Source organism: Pristis pectinata, chromosome 29, assembly GCF_009764475.1.
Source record: "Pristis pectinata isolate sPriPec2 chromosome 29, sPriPec2.1.pri, whole genome shotgun sequence".
NCBI classification, from domain to species: Eukaryota; Metazoa; Chordata; class Chondrichthyes; order Rhinopristiformes; family Pristidae; genus Pristis; species Pristis pectinata.
This window is the reverse complement of record NC_067433.1, coordinates 19,671,256-19,678,127: the sequence shown is the minus strand read 5'-3', so window position 1 is coordinate 19,678,127 and position 6,872 is coordinate 19,671,256.

Below are 6,872 nucleotides of genomic sequence, written 5' to 3'. Positions count from 1 at the left end.
TGGCAGGTGATAGGTGAGTCCAGGTGAGGGGGGAAGGTGGGTGGGCAGGGGAGGAGGTGAAGAGGAATGATGTGAGAAGCTGGGAGATGATAGGTGGAAGAGGCAGAGGGCTGAAGGTAGAGGAATCTGATAGGAGAGGACAGTAGGCCATGGAATAAAAAGGATGTAGGCAGGTTATGAGGGTGGGAGAGGGGGAGACGAGAAAGAGAAGGGGGTGATCGAGCCACAAGAATGAGGGGAAATCAGCGGGGGGGGAGGAAAATGGAGGGGAGTGGTTACCAGAAGTTAGAGAATTCAGTTGATGCCGTCAGGTTGGAGACTACCAAGGTGGAAAATGAGGTGTTGCTCCTCCAACCTGCATCAGTAGAGCAGGCTGTGGACAGACATGTCAGTGTGGGAATGGGAAGTAGCTCAACCCCACTGCCTCCCTTCCTCTGCCCCCAACCCCTGCCCCTCTGAATGTACTCCTCTCCGTACTAATCAAATCCACAGACGAGCGGTGCTGTTGTAGTCTGCCAGACTGATTACCTTGCTGAGGCCAGACGGCAGCCCTCGGACACCTCATCTTACTTGCCCTTCAACCAGGAGCCCACTAAGAAGCATCAGGCCACTGTCTCCTGCACCATCACTGACCTCATCACCTCTGGAGATCTATCTACTCCATACCCCCTGTTTCTACCTCCTACCCAAGATCTACAAACCTAACTGCCCCAGTAGGCCCATTGTTTCTGCCTGCTCCTGCCCCACTGAACACGTGTCCTCGTATCTCAACTCCATTTTGTTGCCCTTGGTTCAGTCCCTTCCCACCTACATGCATGACACTTCGCATTTTCTCCATCACTTCAACAACTTCCAGTTCCCCAGCCCTGATCGCCTTATTTTCACTATGGACGTCAAGTCTCTGTACACTTCCATCCCCCATCAGGAAGGCCTCAAGGCTCTCTGCTTCTTTCTTGACAACGGACCCAACCAGTTCCCCTCCACCACCACTGTCATCCTCATCGGTCTGGCAGAAATGGTACTCACCCTCAACAACTTCTCTTTTGGCTCCTCGCACTTTCTCCAGACCAAAGGTGTAGCCGTGGGCACTCGCATGGGCCCCAGCTATGCCTGCCTTTTTGTCAGCTATGAGGAACAGTCCATGTTCCAATTTTACACTAGTAACGCTCCCTAAATCTTTCTCTGCTACATTGACAATTGCATTGGTGCTGCTTCCTGCACCCATGCCGAGTTCATCAACTTTGCCTCCAACTTCCAACCTCTGTACTCAAATTCACTTGGTCCATCTCCAACACCTCTCTCCCCTTTCTTGATCTCTCTGTCTCCATCATCCGAGATGTGCTTTTTTTTTTCAGAAAATGGGGGTTTCCCCTCCATCACTACCAATGCAGCCCTCACCCACATCGCCTCCATTTCCTGCATGTCTGCATCACCCCAGCATCCCACCACCTCCCCACCCCCCGACATAACAGGGATAGGATATCCCTTGACCTCATCTACCACCCCACAAGCCTCCGCATCCAACACATCATTCTCTACAACTTCCACCATCTCCAACAGAACCCCATCACCAGGCACATCTTCCTCTTCCCCGTTCCCCTCCACTAACCCCCCCCCCCCCCCCCCCCCCCCCCCCCCCCCACCTTCTGCAGGGATCAGTCTCTCCACGACTCCCTTGTCTACTCATCCCTTCACCCTCCAGGCACTTATCCCTGCGACCACGCTACTAGTCACACCACCTCCCTCACCACATTCAGAGCCCCAAACAGTCCTTCCAGGTGAGGCAGCGCTTCACCTGCAAAACTGAGGGTGTCACTCATTGCATCCGGTGCAGCCTCCTGTACATCGGTGAGACCCGACGCAGGGGGACTGCTTCGTAGAGCACCTTTGCTCCGTCCGCCGCAACAGCCAGGATCTCCCGGTGGCCAGCCATTTTCATTCCACTTGCCATTCCCACACTGACGTGTCCATCCACGGCCTCCTCTACTGCCACATTGAGACCAGACGCAGGTTGGAGGAGCAACACTTCATATTCCATCTTGCTGGTCTCCAATCTGATGGCATCAACATCGGTTTTTCTAACTTCTGGTAACCCCTCCCCTCTGTTTCCTTCCCCCTTTCTTTCCCCCCCCCCCTTTGTTTTCCCTAATTTCTATTGTCCCCCTCACCTCTTCGCTTTCCCCTCCCCTGCCCTCATGACCTGCCTATCTATTCCCCACCTCCTTCCCTTTATTCCATGGCCTACTGTCCTCTCTATCAGATTCCTCCTCCTTCGGCCCTCTGTTTCTTCCACCTATCATCTCCCAGCTTCTCGCATCGTTCCCTTTCAACCCCCCTCCTCCGCCCACCCACCTTCTCCCCCTCACCTATCACCTGCCAGTTCATGCTTCTCTCCCCCTCCCCCCACCCTTTTATTCTGGCTTCTGCCCTCTTCCTTTCCAGTCCTGATGAAGGGTCTTGGCCCGAAATGTTGACTGTTTATTTCCCTCCACGGATGCTGCCTGACCTGCTGAGTCCCTCCAGCATTTTGCTCCAGATTTCCAGCATCTGCAATCTCTTTTGTGAACATCCTCATGAACCTCTGCACCATCTCCAAAGCCTCCACATCCTTTCTATAGGGTGGGGACCAGAACTGCACACAATACTTAAAATGTAGCCTAACTAAAGTTTTAACAGCTGCAACATGACTTCCTGACTTTTATACGCGATGCCCTGAAGGATCATGGCAAGCAAGGTGTATGCCTTCTTTACTACCCTATCCACTTACAGTTGCCACTTTCAGGGAGTTATGAGCTTGCACCCCAGGATCCCTCCGTGCTTCCTAAGGGTTCTGCCATTTACTGTGTACTTTCCTCTTGCATTCGACCTCCCAAAATGTAAAACCTCACTGTTAAACCTCATTTGTCACTTCTCCACCCAAATTTCCAACTGATCTATGTCCTGCTGTATCCTTTGACAACCTTTCTCACTATCAACAACTCCACCAATTTTACTAATCGTGGAATACCACTGGTCGGAGAACTCCAGGCAGAAAAGCACCCCTCTACCACTACCCTCTATCTTCTCTGACCAAGCCAATTGTGGATCCAATTTACAAACTTACTGTGGATCTCATATGACTTATTTTGGACCAGCTTAGGGGATTTTTGACGAATGCTTTACTGAAGTCCATGTAGACAACATCTACCCTACCCTCATGAATTATCTTTATCGCTTCCTCAAAAATCTTAAAATTTGTGAGACAGGAGCTCCCTCACACAATGCTATGCTGACTATCCCTAATAACAACATGCATTTTAAAATATGAGTAAGTTCTGTCCCTAAGAATCTTCTCCAATAATTTCCCTACCACAGATGGAAGGCTCACCGGCCTTTAATTTCCTGGTTTGTGCCTATTGTCCTTCTAAAACAAAGGAATGGAATAACATCAGCTATTCAACAGTCTCTTGGCACCTTGCTAAGTAGCTATAGAAGGTAGAAAGTTCTCTGTCAAGGCTCCAGGAATCCCCTCTCTTGCTGCCCTCAGTATCCTTGGATATATTCCATGAGGCCCTGGGTAATTATCTCCTTTAATGCTTTTCAAGATACCCAACACCATGCCCTAGAATATCAACATTCCCCACCCTATTTTCACCATCATCCATGTCCTTCTCCTTGGTGAATACCGATGTAAAGTACTCATTAATGACCTCACCCACTTCCTCTGGCTCCAGGCATTGGTTCCTTTGTCTTTGAGCGGACCTACCCTTTCCCTAGCTACCCTCTTGTTCCTAATATACATATAAAATTGGAAGATGTCAGCACAACTTTCAGTACCTTGAGTGTACTTCATAAGTAGACTTTGCAAACAGATTTTTGGTAATTTTTTTCCAACAGTGCGGTTAACCAAATTAGGTCCTCTGAGACCTGATCTCTTTTCCTTCTTGTTCCCACACGTGGTTCCACATGACTTGCTCTCTTGACTCTCTTTTAGTCTCTTTTTATTTTTGTTCTTTTATGTTAATCTATCTATCAGAAAGCATGAATTAAGATGGTTTCTGGTCAGTATTGCAAGACTGAGGATGAAGTGGTTTAAGAATGGATTTGGATTCTGTTCCAACTAATCTGGACCCCCCACTTCAGAGGCTCCCAGGATGACCAGGTGTGGCAGACCACATTGGAGGACTTTCAGCTGATGATTCATCTTATTTTCTAAATGAATAACTGCCATTGGTGGACATGCCTACCATAAGGAGCTTGTTTTACAAAGCTAGATCAATAATCCAACAATAAAGATTCAAGTTCCACCATGACCTACAATGAAAACTAATTAACGTAAGCTGGTGGCAGGATAAAGTGACCATGAAGATTGTGGATTGTTACACAAATATAACTAGTTCCTTTCCTCTCAAAAGATTCTCCCACATTCTCACAGTCTGACAGATACATGGTTCCAGTTCCGAATCTCAGAATTAACTCCTTGGCAACTATATCCCCTCTGACTTCTCTTTCTTCTTTACTGGCCCTGGAAAAAGCACTGCCAAAATACAACCAACTTCGACATTCTCATCTTTAGGAAGTCTCCACAGTCGGTCTGCAGGTGTTGATTTGTTCAATACTTCATTCATCTCATCGTCATCTAAAGTCTGCTGCTGTGCTGCTCATCGTTTCCAATGAGCCCGACCATCCCTTTGGCCCTCAGGGTATTTGAAAATATGGGTGAAAGTTATAACATTGATGCTTGCTTAACCTGCTTCCTTGATTCCCTTCTAATTGAACTCCTGACCACCCAGCTTCTAATTCTGCCTTTTACAAAAACTGCTGTTCTGCTGTGCTATTTTACCAACTTCTGCAACCTCCACACTCCCCCATTATCCTTCAGAAAACCACTCAGTAATGTCAATGTTGGAATTATGGTTACATCACTGGAACAGAAAGCTTGAGGCTTCATTGAGCAATGCTGAAATTTAAGTCCAAATCTCACCATGGGGTCAGGAAATTTCAATTTAAAGTTTCATTAAATCATTTCTTTTTAAACAGCTAGTCTAAGGAATGTTGACATTAATGTTTCAGGCAAAGAACTGTTCTGACTTTATTTAATCTGGTCTATATGTGACTCTGGACAAGCCTCTCTCAAGCCCACCGAAGTGGCCTAGCAAGGCATTTAGTTTCATCAAAACCACCATGCCAAAACAAAGTAAAAAAGCAGAATGATTTCGGCACTGAATTTGGACAGCAAAGTTGCTTTCACCACAGTTAGATTTGCAAAGCTCCCCTTGTAAACAACTGGAAGGTGTCTGAACTGGAACTGTCCTATAGACTAATCAAACAACAGCCAGACACTGTTGTATTGTACCCAAAGAATTAATGTCCCAGACTCCTCCATCGCTATCCCTGGGTATGTCCCTTCCCGAGCAAGATAGATTCGCCAGAGCTTCTGGCGTATTGCTGTACAGGTGGGAGTGAGTGGCCCTGAACATCCTGAACATTCACTCCAGATCACATGAAAGCATTAGGCAGACAGGGACAAGGAAATTGCCTCCTGATTACCACCTATTGACCTCCTCCAGCTGATGAATTTGTTCTCTGTTGGAAAAAGCACTGAGAGTACCAAAGGCACAGAATGTATTCTGGATAGAGGACTTTAGTCTCTATAACCGAAAGTGGCTTGGTAACACTACTGTAGAGTGAGCTGGCTTATTCCTGAAGGACATAGCTGCCATACCGAGACTATGGTAGGAGGTAAGTGAGCCACTGAGGAATATATCCACTTGACCTGATTCTCACTGATCTACCTACAGCAAAAACATTTGTCCATGATAGTAATGGGAAGAGTGACCAATTCTAAAGTCTGCATGGAGATAAATGTCCATCTTCACGCTAAGGAGAACTTCCATTTGATAGTGTACTGAATGGGCTAGATTCAAACCAGAAACAGTAGTTTAGAACTGGCAATCCTATGAAACACCGTGGGCAATCAGTAGAAGCAGAAGCGAATTCTCCCACAATTGGTGAAGTGTAGTTTGCCATATTTCTCACTGAACTATTACTATCAAGCCAGAGGATCGACCCTGGAAGGTCGAAAAATTTTGTGGGTGCAGCCCCAGGTATACCTGAAGAAGCTCCACCATATGAGTATGTTGTTACTGCAGTCCTACCACATCCAATTGTAAATAGCTAGCATGTGTAATAAGGTCCAACATCATCGTCCTTAACAAGCAGAACTCAGCAAGTAGGTACCAAAGATGAAGTGGAAGCACTTGTAATCATTTTCAGCCAAAATATCTTAAGTCTTCACCAATTTGATTCACTCAACATTTTATCAAGGAATTAACCATAAAATATTGGTCATACTGAGGCAGTAACGTCAGACAACATCGTGCCTATGCTGCTGAAGACCTGTTTTCCTGAGCTAGCTATTTACATACCTGGGGAATGTTCTACATTGTTATATCATGAACGTCAAAAGGCCTAATTGTCTGTTTAATTACTGTCCAATCACTCCTCTCTCTTTCAAGCAGTAATGAAAGTTATTGTTGTTGGTGACACTCGCTTGTCAATAATCATTTCACCAATGTTCAGTTTGAGTTTAGTCAGAAACATTCGGCTCTAGACCTCATTACAGCCTTTGTCCAAAGACAGCCCCAGACATCAAGTCTTGTAATCCATGCCCAATTCCACTGAAACTTTTTGCTGGAATCGTTCACTTGTGGTTACACTCCACCCACAGCACACAGCCTCTTTGACAAAAGTTGAGAAATTCTCTATAGCGAGGCTCATCGTACATTAGTTCTCGTCATCTCTGTAGCCATTAATATGATCAACACCATTATTTTACCTTCAACATCTCCTTTCACTGAGCAGCTCTGTGGCATTGGCTATACTTGGTCACG